This window comes from Choloepus didactylus, chromosome 16, assembly GCF_015220235.1.
Source record: "Choloepus didactylus isolate mChoDid1 chromosome 16, mChoDid1.pri, whole genome shotgun sequence".
NCBI lineage: Eukaryota > Metazoa > Chordata > Mammalia > Pilosa > Megalonychidae > Choloepus > Choloepus didactylus.
In genome coordinates this window covers 83,809,625-83,828,981 of record NC_051322.1, presented here as the reverse complement: position 1 = coordinate 83,828,981, position 19,357 = coordinate 83,809,625, and the positions used below count along the sequence as shown (strand labels likewise).

The window sequence follows — 19,357 nt, the reverse complement described above, 5'->3', positions numbered from 1 at the left end:
AGACTGAACAAATTAGTGTAAATGGTGGATAGAAGATTATTTCTTACCCACTTCCTTGCCCACCATAATTAGAGCAGAGTCCTGGGTATACACAGTGGATCTCAAATATGTGAGTATACCATGAGTGTACTTAGAATGTGCCAGACCAGTATGGTAAATCTGCATGTCTTGGAAATGGTTAAATTTCAGTAGAAATAGCAATTCCCACTACTCACCACTGGTTTCATTGTCAGTAGTTCTGCCACCAAAAATCTCCTCTGGGTTTTCACTCTCAGACAGTCCAAGCACTAAACATCCAAGCTGAGGATGAACCAAGAAGCCATGAGAATCAAAATTTGCCCTATCATATATACCCAATCCTTCACCTGGAAACACCTCCCCCAGTTCAACCAAGAGAAACATGTAGTCTACTCTAAGAGAAACAGGGGAAGGCCCTCATCTCCTAAACTCATGTATAAGAAGGCTATGGATTATGTTGCTACTAATGAAAATGTGACAACAGATATCTTATAAATAATAACATAAAAATCATTGTGTTTCATGTGTTGATTTTCCCATGGTGCTCAAAGTCTTTCAGTCTCTCCATGATTCAAAAATAGGTAACTTACTTGAAGAGTTAAGCTGCTTTGCATCTACCCAGCATCTAGAACCAATAGCAGTTTCTTAACTCAGTTGTGAATGAACTCCCATAGGCATTTGGTAGCCATGTAGCCAGTAGTTCAAGACTAGGAATCCCTGAAGTGGGTAAAAGTGCAGACTGTTATCTGGAGGTGTAATGTATGTTTTGGAAGGAGAGTGCATCTCATTCTGGGCACTGGGAGGCAAAGTTAAGAAATCCCTAATCAAAATATTGTCATCATGAGAGCTGCTGATGATCTGAAAGTCATCAAACTGAAGCTGAATCACATGACCAGAATGTTCCACCAACATGCACAAACACAAACTATTTGCTGGTGTGCAGGGGTCAAGAGTGGCTTGCAATTTCCAAACTTTAATTTTCCCATCATAGACCCTGCTGACAATCCTCTTGTTATCAAAGTGAATGCAGTGGACCAATTCTTCATGTCCCTCTAGGACTCTTAAACAGGTGCCACATTCAATATCCCATAGCCTAATGGTATTATCTGATGATCCACTAACAACTAGCTGAACCCTGCCTTACTTGTGTCCATTCAGAGTACAAACAAATTCACAGGTACTCATGCCTCACACTTTGATGGTTCTGTCACCAGAGGAACACATGATGTACTTATCAACAAAATCTACCACATTGACAGAAGTGCAGTGGCTAACCAGAACATGGCATAAAGTGATATCAGTGGCAGAAGCCATGTCCCACATGGTGATGAAGTGGTCCTTGGAACAGGTCACCATGAGTCCATTTCTGAACTGTAAGAATAATACACTCTTATTGTGGTGGATCAGCATATGCAGAACTTCACCTTTGTTCACACCCCAGACTCTTACAGTAGAGACTGAAGAGCCAGTTACAATGACATGTTCATCATACTGGGGACAAAGGACAGAGCCTCTGTGTCCCATTAACACTTTCAAATATACCAAGCTGGTTTTATTCCAAATCTTAATAGAATTATCTCATAGGCCACTGATATTTTTTTATCACCGTACTGTAAACAGTAGACACCTTTACTATTTTCAGAGTGACACTGAATCCTCTGCAAGTTGTGTCATCCACACCACCAGTTAGATTCTATAGTCTCTATATCATGGATGAACTTTGGGTATAATGACATACAAAATGAATTGGGAGAGCCATCTGTGGGTCTGTTTTTAAAAAGGTACTGACCCTCTTTTTTCCAAATGTCTCTTTCATAGAGGATCTGTGCATACAATTCATTCAATCATCTTCTTCCAAAGAATTCCTTCTGAGATCACTCATTGACATTCTTTACAAACTAGCTCTGCTGCACACAGAGACATGGAACCCAGGTAGGAAAGAACGTTTTTTGCTATGTGATCTAAGCCTTGCTCTGGTAAAGCAGTAATAAACTCCTGCTGCAACTTGGGTTTCAGGTAAGAGTTAATACAGCCATGCTGATAGTGAAAATGTTCCACAAATTCCACTTGATCTGATTCAGGGTATTGATCAAAATATTTAATAAACAAGTCTTTAATCTTTCTGGAGATGATCACAGATGATGTTCCATTATCTGGAAAATATTTTGTACTTCAGATCCACCAATCCAGAATGAATGGGTGTATTCTCTTTCAGACTAGTCTGAGAGAAGATAGCAGTCAAGCATCCTCCAAGATTCTTTCTGTTTATGGTATCCAGCTTTCTTCAAAAAAATGCCAGAAATACACTCTGGCAACATGAGCTCAATAGTCTTGTACTCATTCACTGAGTCAGGCTACATGGTGGCCCCAGCAGCCCTGCCTCACTCTCCCCACACAGCAGTGAATGGCTCTGGTGGAGGAGGTGACAGCAGAGGCAGCAGAGGCCTAAAGTGTTCTTCTAAATCAATGAGGGAAAAAGTGACAATCTGTAATAGAAAAATGGGGTAATGATATAAAGGATTAATAGAAGGAAAAATACAAATGGGAAATGGAAAAAATTAGCCTTATTAATGAAATAAATGCAAATTAGAATAGTAAAAATATAGGTATCTGTAAATCATACTGCATGTGGATTTTGGTCTTCTCATGCACATAAACATTGTGTAAATTCTCAGATTTATGAATTTTTCATTTATGATCTAGCATAGGTCCTGCAAGACCTATCTGGACCCTCACTCCATTCCTGCTCTATCCTCCCTTGGCTTTTTGTATGCACTTGTTATAAATCATCTTGGTTGAGCACCTTGAGGTTCTGGAAAGACCACTCTCTCAACCCCCTTGACACTAATTTTCAGAACTTTCCCTAGTGGATTTGGATACTGTGCAAGATTGAAACTCTTTTGGACCCCAGAAGAGCCAGTCTTGTTGGGTGAGATCTTTTATTGTGTTTTTTCTCTGGAGGTGTGACCACATCCATTCAGGCTTGTTCTTAATTAGATCACCAGAGTCCTTTAGAGAGCTGAGATCCCACACAGACCCAGAAACTTGAGTTGTTGGAGATGCAAATAAATGTATATTTGAAGATGCTAAAATGAGAGATGAAGCATAGAGTTTGTACCAAAGATGCTAAGAGAGAACCCCCAGATGCTTAGAGAGAAATGTCCTGGAAGAGGAAGCAAGGATGCACAGGAAGTGAGAGACAGAAACTACAAGAGACAGAAGCCCAGAGACATTTTGGAGAAAGCTATTTTGAAACCAGAACCAAGGAGCAAAGGAAGAGCAGACTCCAGCCTTGTGCCTTTCCACCTGACAGGGGTGTTCTGGATACCATCCACCTTTCTTTCCTGAAGGTATCCTTTTTGATGCTTTAGTTTGGGCACTTTGTTGGCCTTAGAACTGTAAAGTTGTAACCTAATGAATCCCATTTATAAAATCCAATCCAGGGAGGCTTCTAGAAGATGGCAGTTAGGAGAGACAGGGCAAAAACATCTCCATGAAAAATACTAGATAAAAGACAGAATGTGACCCAGAACACCAGTTTCAGTGATGCACCAGCTGGACAAAGTCTTCTAAATCCACGGGGACCATGCAGTTGGTAAAACCAGGAATCTGCATTCTGAAATGAGTGAGCCTGCTGGATAACCAGCAGCCATGCTGTAGTATCAAGAAACTGGAGTTGGCATTTGGAGTTGGACTAGTTTTAAAAACCCAAAAGTAGCAGCAGATATGGCAGCAAGAACTGCACAGTGAAGCACAGAGGGAACTACATCCTCACAACCTGTGTGCATGCATCAATATCTGGCATGGACAATAGCTTTTCAAGCACCCACTGCTAATTGTCTCAGAGCTAGGAAGGCAGAAGTTAGCAAAAAGGGAAAAATAATCACACCCCATACAGCCATCTGGCCAGCAGGCTGGGAAAACTCCTGACCAGCCCCAGCAACACAGCTCAGAGCTGTGCCAAACAACCTGGCACAATGGAAAGTGTTTCAAGCAACATGTGCTCATGCCACAATATCTGGCATGGATGATAAGCTTTTGCACTCCCACAGATAATTGTTCCAGAGCTAGGAAGACAGAGTTGTGCAAAAAGGAGAAAATTAACATGCTGCAAACAGCCATCCTTTCAGCAGGCTGGGAAAACACCTACATGACCCTGTGGCCCAGGACTTCCCTTGGGGAATGTGCTCACTTGTGATATACCATAATCCTCTCTCAGCAGAGGCCTTGGGAGGGAATGGCTTGGAAGAGGGACTCACTCAGAAGTCTTAGGGACCATACACCAATACCAAGGACTTCTGGGCAGTGGCAAAGACAAACTGAGGTAAGACACAACTGAAGGTTTAGACTCTTACAACAGCTTTAAATCTCAAGGAACACTTAGGAGGTTTGATTATTTGAGCTGCCCTCCCTCCCTAACCACTCAGACATGTGCCCCACATTCAGGGTGGGCAGAACCAACTACACATGCAAACTTGGTGCACCACTTAGACTCCCATAAGATTCAGACCCCCACTCACCACAAAGACAAAGTTGAGGAAAACTGGTTTGAGGGGAACAGGTGGCTCATGGATGTCACATGCTGGTTAGTTATAGGGTATGCCACCAAGCTGTAGATCTGAAAAATTAGGGATAACTGTTTGAATAAGCCTACATATCCTAAAATAACCCTATCAATTTGCGCAAACACCAAGAGGCCAAACACAACAGAAAGTTTTTAAGCATATGAAGCAGATGATATGGATAACCCAAACCCAAACACCCAAATCAAAAGATCAGAGGTGAAACAGTACTTGGAGCAATAAACAAAGAACTAAAGACAAACAATGAGAGCATGGCACAGGATATAAAGACCTGAAGAAGACCCTAGAAGAGCATAAAAAGAAATTGCAAGAGTAAATAAAAAAGTAGACAATCTTATGGAAATAAAAGAAACTGTTGCCCAAATTAAAAAGATTCTGGATACTCACAACACAAGAGTAGATGGAGCTGAACAGCAAATCAGTGACCTCAAAGAAGACAGAATGGAAAGTGAAAGAACAAAAGAAAGAATGGGGAAAAAATTGAAACAATTGACATGGACCTCAGGGGTATAATAGATAATATAAAACATCCAAATATAAGAGTCATTGGTTTTCCAGAAGAGGAAGAGAAGGGTAAAGGTCTGGAAGAGTATTCAAAGAAATTTTGGGAGTAAACTTCCCAAACCTTCTAAACAACATAAATACACAAATCATAAATGCCCAGAAAACTCCAAACAGAATAAATACAAATAAACCCACTCCCAGACTTCTTCTGATCAAATTGTTAATTACTGAAGAAAAGGAGCAAGTTCTGAAAGCAGTAAGAGAGAAGCAATTCACCACTTACAAAGGAAACAGCATAAGACTATTTAGTGACCACTCAGTGAGCATGAGAAGGCAGTGGCATGACATATTTAATATTCTGAGAAAGAGAAATTGCCAACCAAAAATTCTTTACCCAGAAAAGCTCTCCTTCAAATTTGAGGGAGAGCTGAAACTTTTGACAGACAAACAAATGCTGAGGAAATTTGCTAAGAAGAGACCTGCCCTCCTTGATATATTACTGACAGAGAAACAAAGAAAGGAAAGAGAGATATGGAGAAAGGTTCAGTATAAAGAGATTCATTATGGGTACATTAAGTGTGAGAGGGAAAAATATATCTGACAACAAAAGCCAAAGGAGAGGATGGCTGATTCAAGAAATACCTTCACAGTAATAATGTTGAATGCAAATTTGTTAAACTCCCCAATTAAAAGACATAGATTGTCAGAATTGATAAAAAAAAATGAACCATCAATATGTTGCATACAAGAGACTCATGTTAGACATGGGGACACAAAGAATTTGAAGGTGAAAGCGTGGAAAAAAAAGAAACACATGAAAAAATGTTCAGGTTCACTAGCTATCAGAGAGATGCAAATTAAGACCACAATGAGATACCATCTCACACACAATTAGAAGGGCTGCCATTAAACAACCAAGTAACTACAAATGCTGGAGAGGATGTGGAGAATTTGGAATTCTTATTCATTTGTGGGACTGTATAATGGTTCAGCTACTCTGGAAAACAGTCTGGCAGTTCCTCAGAAAACTAGATATAGAGTTACCCTTCAATCCAGCAATTGCACTTCTTGGTGCAGACCTGCAAGAACTGAAGGCAGTGATGTGAACAGATATCTGCATGCCAATGTTCACAGCAGCATTATTCACAATTGCCAAGAGATGGAAACAACCCAAATCCCTTCAACAGATGAGTGGATAAATAAAATGTGGTATATACACATGATGGAATACCCCAAGGCAGTAAGAAAGAAAAATATCATGAATCATATGACAACATGGATGAACTTTGAAGACATAATGCTGAGTGAAATAAGCCAGGCAGAAAAAGAGAAATATATGCTACCACTAATGTGAATATTGAGAAATATAAAACAAATGGTTTATAATGTAGAATGTAGGGGACCTAACAATAGAGAGCAATTAGTAAAGGAGTAATTATAACTTAATAAGAACAGATATGCTATTTTGGGTAAATTTAACATTATGGGAATGCCCGGGAATGACTAAGGTTTGTTAATTTCTGGTGGGTATGGTAGGAACAAGTTCATGGAAATGTTGCTATCTCAGGTTATCTTTCTTATTCCTTTGTTGGGTTATAGTCTGTATGTTTTCTTGGGGTAGAATAGTAACATGTTGGAAGTAACATAGTTATTTTAGGTTAGTTGTCTTTTTCTTATTCCCTTGTTTTGGTTTGTTTTAAATGTTTTTACATTGTATGTTTTAAAAATATTTGATATAGTTAATAGTTAATCTAAAAAAAATGAAAAAGCATGCAGAGCCCCCTGAGGAGCTGGGGGAGAATGCAAGAGTTTTGGGTTTCCCCACCTTGAAAATTGCTGATATGCTCACAGACACTGGGGACTGGCAGTTTGATGTGCCAAGACCTCTATCACAGGACTTGCCTTTGGAAAAACTGTCACTGCAAAGGAGAGGTTAAGCCTGCTTATAACTGTGCCTAAGGGTCTCCTGAGTTCCTCTTTGTTGCTCAGATATGGACCTCTCTCTCTAGCTAAGCCATCTTGGCAGGTGAAATCATTGCCCTCCCCTCTATGTGGGATCTGACACATAGGAGTATACATCTCCCTGGCAACATGGAATTTGACTCCTGGGGAGGAATCTAGACCCAGAATTGTCAGAAGGAGAAGATCTTCTTGACCAAAAGGGGGATGTGAAATGAAATGAAATAAGTTTCAGTGACTGAGAGATTCCAAAAGGAGCTGAGAATGCCCCTGAAGATGGCAACATAGAAAGAAGTGGAAGACTTAGTCTCCCCCAGAACAATTCATAAATGAACAAAAAAAACAGTAAATAACCTGAAATAACAGTGGGGAGACAAACATGACTGTACACTCAACATCCACTGACATGAATTGGGAGGAATGCCTGAGATCACACCATAAAATCTGTAAGTAAAACTGCGGACCCATGCTGAGAGCCAAGAACCTAGAGCTGAGAGCCCCTCCCTCACAGAAGCCATGCCATGCACTTTCTCAGCCCCACTCCAAGTGAGGTTTTAATATTAACTGCTCAATACAGACAGCGAATCCTCAACAAGCAGACAGAGGCTTTTGTTGACAACTGATCTTGGGAGAATTGCAGGACAGGGAGCCCAGAGAAGCGGGTGCTATATCTGGCTGATGGGTGAACCTGGGAGTTTTGTCTGTCTCTCGCTCTCTCTCTGTGGAGAAAACCTAAGCTGTTCTCAGCCCACAAGGTATTGCAATAAAGACGGCCTCACACATTCTGCATTCTGAAATGAGCTGAGAGCCCCGCAGCATGGCCCGGTGGCCCAGGGCTTCCCTTGGGGGACTGCACACACTGGTGACATAGCACGGCATTTTCTCTTGGCTGAGAGAGGATCGCAGCTGGGAGGGGGGATCCACTCAGAGGGTGTAGGGGTGCTGTGCCGAGTCCGGTGGTTTGTGAGACACCGAGAGAGAACTGCCCTTCCTCCATGGCCACCCGTGCACACACTCCACATCCAGGGCAGATGGCTCAAGCGGCACACCCAGGCTGAGTTCTCCAACTGAACACATGAAAATCGTTTCCCCATACTCCTTGAAAAAAAGGTTCAGAACTGACTTGAGGGATATAGGTGAGTCACAGATGCCATCTGCTGGTCAGAGAAAGTGTACATCACCAAACTGTGTCTCTGAAAAATTAGATCGATATCCTTTTTTTTGATACAACTTGAAAGAACCCTATCAAGCAAAACAAATGCCAAGAGGCCAAAAACAACAGAAAATCTTAAGGCATATGATAAAACCAGATGATACGGAGAATCCAGCTCCAAACACACAAATCAAGATTTTGGAGGAAACATTATACCTCACAAAATTAATTAAAGAACTACAATCAAAGAACAAAAACATGGCAAAGGATTTAAAGGACATCAAGAGGACTATGGCTCAGGATATAAGTGCCATATAGAAGACCCTAGAAGAGCATAAAGAAGACATTGCAAGAGTAAATAAAAAAATAGAAGATCTTATGGAAATAAAAGAAACAGTTGGCCAAGTTAAAAAGACTCTGGATATTCACAATACAAGACTAGAGGAAGCTGAACAACATCTCAGTGTCCTAGAAATCCACAGAACAGAAAATGAAAGAACAAAAGAAATAATGGAGAAAAAAATTGAAAAAATCGCAATGGATATCAGGGATATGATAGATAAAATAAAATGTCCAAACTTAAGACTTATTGGTGTCCCAGAAGGGGAAGAGAAGGGTAAAGGTCTAGAAAGAGTATTCAAAGAAATTGTTGGGGAAAACTTTCCCAACCTTCTACACAATATAAACACACAAAGCATAAATGCCCAGCAAACTCGAAATAGAATAAATCCAAATAAACTCACCCCAAGACGTATTCTGATCAGACTCTCAAATACTGAAGAGAAGGAGCAAGTTCTGAAAGCAGCAAGAGAAAAGCAATTCACCACATACAAAGGAAACAATATAAGACTAAGTAGTGACTACTCAGTGGCCACTATGGAGGCAAGAAGGCAGTGGCATGACATATTTTAAATTCTAAGAGAGAAAAATTTCCAGCCAAGAATACTTTATCCAGCAAAACTCTCCTTCAAATTTGAGGGAGAGCTTAAATTTTTCACAGACAAACAAATGCTGAGAGACTTTGCCAATAAAAGACCTGCCCTAATTCAGATTCAAAAGGAAGCCCTATGAACAGAGAGGCAAAGAAAGGAGAAAGGGATATAGAGAATTTTAACAGACATACATAGTACCTTACATCCCAAATCACCAGGATACTCATTTTTCTCTAGTGATCACAGATCGTTCTCCAGAAAGGACCATAAGCTGGGACATAAAACAAGCCTCAAGAAATTAAAAAAAACAAAATTGAATATACTCAAAGAACATTCTCCAAACACAATGGAATACAAATAGAAGTCAATAATTTTTGAACTATAACTCCACTGTTTACTTCCTACATGATAAAAAATATACAAACTCTAAGGACAAATCAGTGGTTTTGAACTCAAGGTAAAATATGTAATTTTAGACAACTATATAAAGGTGGGGGAATGAAGACTTATAGGAACATAGTTTATGTGTCCTATTGAAGTGAAAGTGGTATCAAAGAAAAACAAGATTGATAGGGATTTAAGAGGTTAATTTTAAGCTCCACAGTAAACACAAAGAAATTATCAGAGAATATAACCATAGAGACAAAAAGTAGAGTTTGGGTTAAGAGAAATGGGGAAAGGGGCAATGGGGAGTTAAGAAAGGAGTGTAGGGTTGCTGTTTGAGGTGAAGGGAAATTTCTAGTAATGGATGGTGGAAAAGACCATAACATCATTCTAAATGTGATTAATCCCACTAATGGAAGGCTAGGGAGGGGGTGGAATGGGAAGATTTAGGCTGTATATATGTTTCCACAATTGAAAAAAGAAAAAAAAAGTCTAACTAGATGACAATTGAATGCTAAGGATGAACTTGGATGAGATTGGAGGGTGGAGGACAGGTGGCTTGAAGGGACACAGTTGAGACATAAGGAAGAGGAAATATAGAATGTAAGCATTGTATCATTGTTGAATCTCATACTTCTTAGCTTTGCTTAGTGGAATTACATAAAAGAATGTTCTTGTTCATGGGAAGTACATACGTGAATTATAGTGTATGTTCAAGGATGTGTGCAGCTAAATCTCGTATGTTCAGAAGACAGAGAAATATATGATGATGATAGGGAGGGAGGGAGGGAGGGAAAGAAATAGTGATGTGACAGCATGTTAAAGTTGGTGGATTGAGCTATCAGGGGAGGGGGGTCAGTGTATGATGGAATTCTGTGTATGGGGCTAGTATTGTTTTTGCAACTATTCATGTAACTTTGAATTTATTTCAAAATAAAAAAAATAGCAATGCCCCAAAGAGCTAAGGTCTCTCTGGTGGGGACTCTTATGCACAATGTAGATAACCCTTTTTAGGTTTTAATGAATTCAAATAGCTAGCAATAATTACCTGAAACTATCAAATTACAATCTTGAATCTTGAAGATGATTGTATAACAACGTAGCTTATGAGGGGTGGCAATGTGATTGGGAAAGCAAAGTAGATCACACTCCCCTCTGTCCAGTGTATGGATGGATGAGTAGGAAAATGGGGGCAAAAAAAAACTGAAGGAAAAATGGGAGAGACAATTTGGGGGTTCTGTTTTTACTCTTGTTTTATTTATTCTTGCTTTCACTTTTTCTGGTACAAGGAAAATGTTAAAAATTGATCAGGGTGATGAATAACAACTATATTATGGTAGTGTGATCAATTGTTTATATACTTTGTATGATTGTATGGTATGTGAATAAATCTTAGTAATTTTTTTAAAAATCTAATATCTGTCATTCAACTTCAAAATTATTTCATGATGGGGTTAATAAATTCTAATACTACCTTCATTTGGAGGTGTCAGTGATGTCCATACACCAAATCAATTCTTCAAATCCCTTTTATAAGGAAGTAAGAGGAACACATGGTCATAATATTTATGTCAACTCCCACAGTCTCAGAAGTGAGGAGGCTTAGAAACTAAAGAATGAATGGGTTTGTCAGGATACGCAGTTGCTCCATGTGATCATTTCATAAAATGGTTGCTGTAATACTGCTCCATATTAGTCTTCATTTGTGGGAACATCCCTGCATTTCTCTTTCTCTTGTTATACATGGTATGTGTGTTTGCATGTGTGTGTTTGTGTGTGTGAAAACATTAATCTTTATAGCCAGTACATTTTTCCCTAAAACACTGTTAAGAATGTATTTCATGGACAAATGGTAATAATTTGTCATAAACAATGGTAGGCTTAATTCAACAATTTGTATCCAAGACCCATAAAAAAGAAAAAAATGTGTATTATGTGTGATGCTATTGATGTTTAACTGTATTTTTTATTTTATCTTCATAATAATTCCATTTACAGTTTATTTACAAAGTTAACAAATGACATGATCACAGATTCAGAAATTTTAGAAAATTTTAATATTATGACAAAATTACATGGTAGAAAATTACACAGCTAGAATTAGAATTTTTCTCAGCTTTTCCCCAAGCATAAATTCCTGGAGTTTTACACATTATGCACAGGTTTTTACATGGAATGTCCCTCTCACATCAAACATCAGAGTTCCCACTCTGGGGCTACAACCTTCTCTCCTAGTTTCTCCACAAAATTACTCTCTATACCAAGATTCTCATACTACATGGAAATGTATACTGCATTAGTCCCTCTCAACAAACATCATTTGCCAGCTTTCATTTTTACTGTCCAGTTTACTCCAGAGTTTGTAATTTCAAGGATACTACCAAGGCAAACATTATGTTCCTCTGACTGTTTACATTTACCAACCCAAACCTCAATATTTAATGACTTCAAATACCTGTAATTATTCATGACCACATCTTACACAATACATTAGTAAGATATTTATCCAGGAATAAGCACAGATTCACAAGTTCTAGAGGTTTTCAAATATACCTGGGAACTGTACTATGTCTTGCTAATTAGATCATTCCTGCATACTCCATAACTGCTCCAAACTTTCTCCATACCTTTGGAATCTCATGCACTGTATCATTTACCCTCATTTTTAACAGATGAAATTACCTCCCCCTAAGCAGATGGAAAATGTAATTTGCCAAATTACACTATAGTACCATAATATTTTTAAATATCCCTGAATGCATATACATTATTAGTTACTCCATCTCTCCTATTAAATAAAAAATTCATTGTACCTCTGGCCAAGTCCAATGTCTCTAATTGATCTCAATCTCATGTTTTGTTGTACACTATATTATTGATTATAAATTAAATTGCCTTTATCAGAAAATTCTTGCTGTCTTCACAAACTCCTCATTTAAGCTCATTTTTGACTCTTCCATTTTGAAAAAAATAAAAATAAGGCAAATCTACTGTGTATACATTATCTATCAAGTTATAACCCAACAGAACTTCCCTTGACAAACTGAAAGTGCACCTATCATGGCCTCTAAGTCACCTCACTTTTTGACACAAAAATCAAGGCTGATATCCTCACTAATCACTAGTGATCTACCCATAAATACTCACTTGGAACAAAATTATTGGACCACATATCCTTTTTAGAACTTCCTTTTTCCTTTCTTTTTCTGAGATCACATCTCCTGATTGTATTCATACTACTCTAGACACTTCCTCATGTCTGCTGCAAATAACTCCTCAAAGAACACTATTAGAACATCTTGAAACTAAATCCTAACCCCCTTCTCTCCTCATCTGATATACTGTACTGGTCTGTTCTCACATTTATTCAATTTTGTTAATTTATTCCCTTGATATTTCTAAACCCAAAGGCAGAAAACACTTTTCTGGATTCCATTTCAGAGCTATCATGGCTACTTGCTTAATTGTGTGCACCTAAAATGAAATGTATCACAAGATATTATCTTCTTAATAGCCAAAATGTAAATATTAGTCCTTCCCCTGTCTCTAATCTTTGTTAAATTCTCCAACAGGCATTCAGTGGTTCATCTTTTACAGGTCATCTTGAAATCACCAAGCCTAATTAAACATTGCTATTATCTCTACTTAGGACTATTTTCACCCTACATTTCCACTTCAATCCACAAGCATACCTTCTCATACTACACTCATTTCTTTTCAATTTTAGTTTCAATGAAAATTCCTCAGAAATTCCTTCAATGAACAACCAAAGTTAGCTTTGCCCTCCCTCTCCCACTTAATTACTATCCTAATACTCCTTTAGGCAAGTCACCAAATTGCCAGTATGAAAACAATCTATCAATGTATACCTCCATCCAACTACCTATCTATGGTTTCTCTCCCCTACTGGTCTAAATGCAGAAAAATTAAAATGCTCAATGTTAAGATCTGGCAAGATTCATTTAGACCACTAGGGATACATTTTAAATACAGAGAAAGATCAAGTTACAACTCCTAACTTACCCTCAGAATGTCTGCCAAAAACACTTAAGTCAGATTAAATGATGATCTTCTGACTAAATTTTAATTTATGAAAAAAGGGAGGTCTGATCATCTGGGCAAAAATTCTCCCTAACAGTCACCAGATTTCAAATTAAATTGGGAAAGAAAAACAATCAAATTCTTTGTTCCTGTTTGCTAATGCTGCCATTATGCCAAATACCAGAAATGGATTGGCTTTTACAAATGAGGTTAATTTGGTGACAAATTTCCAGTTCAAAAGTTAAAAATGTATCCATGCAAAGACATCAAAAAGTGGGTACCTTCACTGAAAAAAGGCTGTTATCATTGGGAAAACTCTGTTACCTCTGAAGGCGTGTGGATGGCACCTGCTCACTCCCAGGTTGCTTTTCAAAATGGCATTCTCCAAAATGTCTCTTGGCTTAGATTCTCATGGCAAACTCTGGGCTAACATCTCTGAAGCATCAGCAAAATCTGTTTTCAGTGGCTGTCTCTAAAATGCCTCTCTCAGCTACAGCACTGAGATCCTTCTTTTGTAGCTCTTAAAGGGCTCCAGTAAGCTATTCAAGACCTGTGCTATATGGTTGGAGACATACCTCCATGGAAATAATCTAAATAGGGTTATCACATAGATTTTGGTGGGTCACATTTCCATGGAAACAACCAAATCCAAAATTTCCCAATGAATCAACACTAATACATCAACCCCCACAAAATTGCATTAAACATAGCTTCTCTGGGGACATAATATATCCACATTGGCAGACTCCACACCCTGGAACCAAGAAAAGCATGACATTTCCATACACAAAGTACATTCATCCCACCATATCACAGAAACTTGAATCCTTTGAGTAATAATAGGTAAGTACAAGATCCCATTAAAATCAGTCACAGGTGTTGTCATGTCCTAAAGCTAAATTTGCCTCTAGCTGTGGACCTGTGAAACTTAAAACAAGTTATCTGCTTCCAATATAAGAAGGAGGAACACCCATAGCATAAAGGTTCCTATTGCAATAGGAAGAAACTGAAAGAAGAATAGGGTCCACAGGACCAAAACAGTTTCTAAAACCCTCAGGAAAACATCATTAGAATTCAAAGTCTGTGAGTCACTTATATAATAATGTTGTATCCTTGGGGTTTCAGAGACCAGGAGCACAAACTTTTCCAAAGATTTATGCAGAAGCCCCTTTTTCTCCAAATGCTAGGATGAGTGTTTAAACATATCCACACATTGGGAAGACCACCTTCTACTTGGCCCATCTTCCTCCAACATCAATGTGCAGCATGAAATCTGCCTCTCCAGGGCCAATGCTCTGCCATCTCCAAATAGTGGGGGTGGTGACCAGGTTCTCCCCCAATCCATGTGGAATGTGCTCCCCTAACTCTGAAACTTAGATGGCAGCCCAGTTCCTGAGCACCAAGGCAGAGAGCCTACTTCCTAATTCTTGGGCACACTGACCCTTTCCATATGCATTGTTTGCTCTACTCTCCTTGCCTGAGATTTCTTGACTCCAGATCACAATTTCCATGATTTTTCCTTCAAGAATATTTTCCTTCAATTTGTCCCAATTTCATTCCCTCCAGTCCAGACTGCCAGTGATTACAGTTATACAGATCCACAAAAATTGTTAGCTTGGCATGAAGCATGCAAGGGTCAAAAGCATTAGACAACATGACTTTCCACAAATCCTATCTGATAACCACAACTCCAATCCTGGCTTGTACTGAAATAGTGGTTGGGTTCCACATTTGGTTAAATCCTCATGTAGGCTGTAGCTTCTGAGAGCTAACTGTTTGGAAGCCAGGATTTTCCAAACTATGAGTTCTGTTTTCTTTCTACCTAGGAGTTCTTTCTCAGTTTAACCCTCTCCTCTTGCATTTTGCTATATGCTACAAAGAGAAAGTGGGCTACATCTTCCACATGTAGTTTGGAGACCTCTGGAGCTAAGTATTCCAGGTTGTCACTTTCAAATGCTGTTTTCCTTTGGACACCAGGACCCAATCTTGCCAAATTCTCTGCCACTTTGGAACAAGGTTCACCTTTCTGCCAGAATGCAACATTATAGTCAACATTTCTATTCAAAGTCTCATCAGAGCTATCTCTAGAGTCCATACTCCCACCATCAGTTTCTTCAAATCCTACTAGGCCTTTTCTATCAAGCTCCTCACAATTCTTCCAGTATCTTCCCCTTATCCATGTAGAAAGCCATTCCAAAATGTTTGGTATTTGCAAAGGCAGCAAAATCCCTCTCATCTGGTTAAAAAAAAAAAAAAAATCTATTCCAATATGCTAAACCTGCTGTTTGGCAAAATGCCAGAAATGGATTGGCTTTTATAAAGGGGGTTTATCTGGCTACAAAGTTCCAATTCAAAAGCCAAAAATGTACCTATGCATTGGTATCAACAAGGTTGTACCTTCACTGAAGAAAGGCTGTTAAAATCCAAAAATCTGTTAACTCCAAAGACACATGGATGGCAACTGCTCACTCCCAGGTTGCATTTTTAAATGGAATTCTCCAAAATGTCTCTTCACTTAAGTTCTCATAGAAAACTCTGGGTTAGTATCTCCAAAGCATCAGCAAAAGTCTACTTTTAGCAGCTGTGCCTAAAATTCTCTCATCAGCAACACTGAGCTCCTTTTGCCTGAGCTCTTATAGGGAGGACTCCAGGAAACTAATCAAGAGCAGTGCTATATGGATGAGCCCACATCCTCAAGGAAATATCTAAAGAGAGTTATCAGCTATAGCTGGGTTGGTCACATTTCCATGGAAACAACCAAAGCCAAATTTTCCCACTGAATCAACATTAATAGTTCAGCCCCTGCAAGATTGAATTGAACATGGCTTCTCTGGGGGACATAATGTATCCAAACTGGCACATTCCACAACCTGGACCCCAGAAATTCATCATCTATCCCTACACAAAATACATTCATCCCATCACATCACAGAAACTTAAATCCTCTCAGTAATAATAGGTAAGTACAAGATCCCATCAAATTCAGTCACAGGTGTTGTCTTGTCTTAAAGCAAAATTCCCCTCTAGCTGTGAATCTGTGAAACTTCAAACAAGTTATCTGCTGCCAATATACAAAGGAGGAACAGCCATAGGAAAAAGGTTCATATTGCCATAGGGAGAAACGGAAGGGAAAACAGGGTTCACAGGAACAAAATAGTCTCTAAAACCCTCAGGGAAATCTTCATTAGATTCCAGTCTGAGGGTCATTTAAGTAATGATGTTGTATCCTTGGGGCTTGAGAGAACAGGAGTCCAACCCATTCCAAAGACTTATGCAGAAGTCTTATTTCTCCAAACACAAGGAAGAGTGTTCAAACATACCCATGCACTGGAAAGACCACCTTCTACATGGACCCACCTTCCAAAAACATCAGGGTGCAGCATGGAATCTGCCTCTCCAGGGCAAATATTCTGCCCTCTCCCAATAGTGTGTTGGTGGCCAGTTTCTCCAAAATCCCTGCAGAATATTGTCCCCCCTTTCTGAGACCTTAGGTGGCAGTGAGTTTCCTGAGCACTGAGGTGGAAAACCTACACACTAATTCTTGGGCACACTTACCCTTTCCATATGAATTGGTTACCCTACTCACCACCTTGCATGCTATTTCTTGACTCCATACCTCAGCTTCCATGATTTTCATTAAGGAATATTTTCCCTCAATTTTTCCCAACTGTATCCTCTCCAGGGCAGAATGGCAGTGATTCTAGTAACACAGTTCTCAAAAAAAAGTGTAGGCTGGGCATGAAGCATACAAGGGTAAAAACAATTCGACAATAGGATTTTCCACAAATCTTATCTGGATAACAATATCTCCAATCCTGGATTTTACTGAAATGGTGGTTGGGTTCCATGTTTGGTTAAATCCTTATGTAGGGCTGCCAATTCTATGATCTAACTTTTTGAAACCAGAATATTCTTAGCTATCAGTTTCTGCTTTCTATGTACCAAAGAGTTCATTTTTTTCAGTGTATTGCTCTCCTCCTGCATTTTACTATAAGCTGCAAGAAACCAGGCTACATCTTGAAAAAGTAGTTTGAGATCTCTTGTGCTATGCATCCCAGGTTGCCACTTTCAAATTCTGCTTTCCTTCTGACACAAGGCCTCAATCTTGTCAAATTCTCTGCTACTTTGAAACAAGGATCACCTTTCTGCCAGAATGCAACATCATAGTCAACATTTCTGTTCAAATTCTCATCAGAGCTATCTTCAGAGTCTATATTCCTACCATCAGCTTCTTTGAAGCCATCTAGGCCTTTTCTATCAAGTGCCTCACAATTTTTCCAGAATCTTCCCCATATCCATGTAAAAAGCCATTCCAAAAAGTTTGGTATTTGCAAAGTCAGCATAACCCCTCTTCTCTGGTAACAAAGTCTGTTCCAGTTTGCTAATACTGCTGTTATGCAAAATATCAGGAATGGATTGACTTTTTTTAAAAGGGGTTTATTTGGCTGCAAATTACCAGTTCTAAGGCCATGACAGTGTCCTTGCAAATGTATCCACAAGGGTATACCTTCCCTGAAGAAAGGCTGCTGGCATCCATAAAACCTCTTTGTTCAGAAGACATGTGGTTGGCATGTGCTTGATCCAATTTTCCACTCAAAATGGGGTTTTCCAAAATGTCCCTGGTCTTAGGTTCTTGGCACAAACTTTGGGCTGCTATCTTCTAAGCATCAGCAAAATCTGCTGTCAGCAGCTGTCTCTAAAATGTCTCTCTCAGCTGCAGCACAGAGCTCCTTCTCTCTGAACTCTTATATGGCTCCAGGAAACTAATCAAGACTGGTGCTATATGGGTGGGACCACACATTCATGGAAACAATCTAGTCAGAGTTATCACCTAGAGTTTGGTGTGTCACACCTCCATGGAAACAATCAAATCCATATTTTCCCACTTAGTCAACATTAATAGATCAACCCCCACAATACTGCATTAAACATGGCTTCTTAGGTGACATAATGTATCCAAACTGTGACATTCCACACTGTGGAACCCAGAAATACACGATCTTTCCAGATAACAAATGCATTCATCCCATCACATCACAGAAACTTACATCTTTCAGTAAAAATATGCAAGTACAGAAGGCGCAAGATGGCAGAGTGGTAAAGTGTGTTTTAGTTACTTCTCCAGGATACTGGGTAGAAAGCCAGGAACTACCTGGAACAGACACCACAGAGGAACTTGAGCTTGGGCATGCTTCATACAACATTCACAGATGTGCAGAGCAGCTGTGATCAGCAAAATCTGTGAGTTCTTGTGGCCAGGATGCCTGCACCCCTCCTGGGCAGGCACAGCCTCAAGGGAGGAGGGGCCTTTGATGCTGGGAACCAGGAGGGAGAACTGTAGTGACAGCTCTGATTGAAAAGCTCAGGGTCCTGAAAAAATATCTCCAATCATAGAAAGACAGAGACCAGACCCTGGAGCAATCAGCCTGGTGGAGAATCAAGTATTTAAGAATAAACTTACCCAAGGACACAAAAGACCTTTTTAAAGAAAACTACAAGAAACTGTTAAAAGAAATTGAACAGGACCTTAAAAATGGAAGAACATACCACGTTCATGGATTGGAAGACTAAATTAATTAAGATGTCAACTCCAACTAAACTGATTTAAAGATTCAATGCAATACCAATTAAAATCTCAACAACTTACTTTGCAGAAACAGAAAAAATAACCAAATTTATTTGGAAAGGCAAGGTGCCCTGAATAGCCAAAAATATCTTGAGAAAGAGGAATGAAGTGGGAGGTGTCACACTACCTGACTCTGAAGCATATTACAAAGCTACAG

At 39.2% G+C, this 19,357-nt stretch overlaps 1 pseudogene; it reads right to left on the bottom strand.

Moving 5' to 3' along the window:
• Nucleotides 1-317: 317 nt before the first annotated feature.
• The window catches only part of LOC119511401, a 56,319-nt pseudogene continuing 37,279 nt past the window's right edge, over nucleotides 318-19,357 (bottom strand).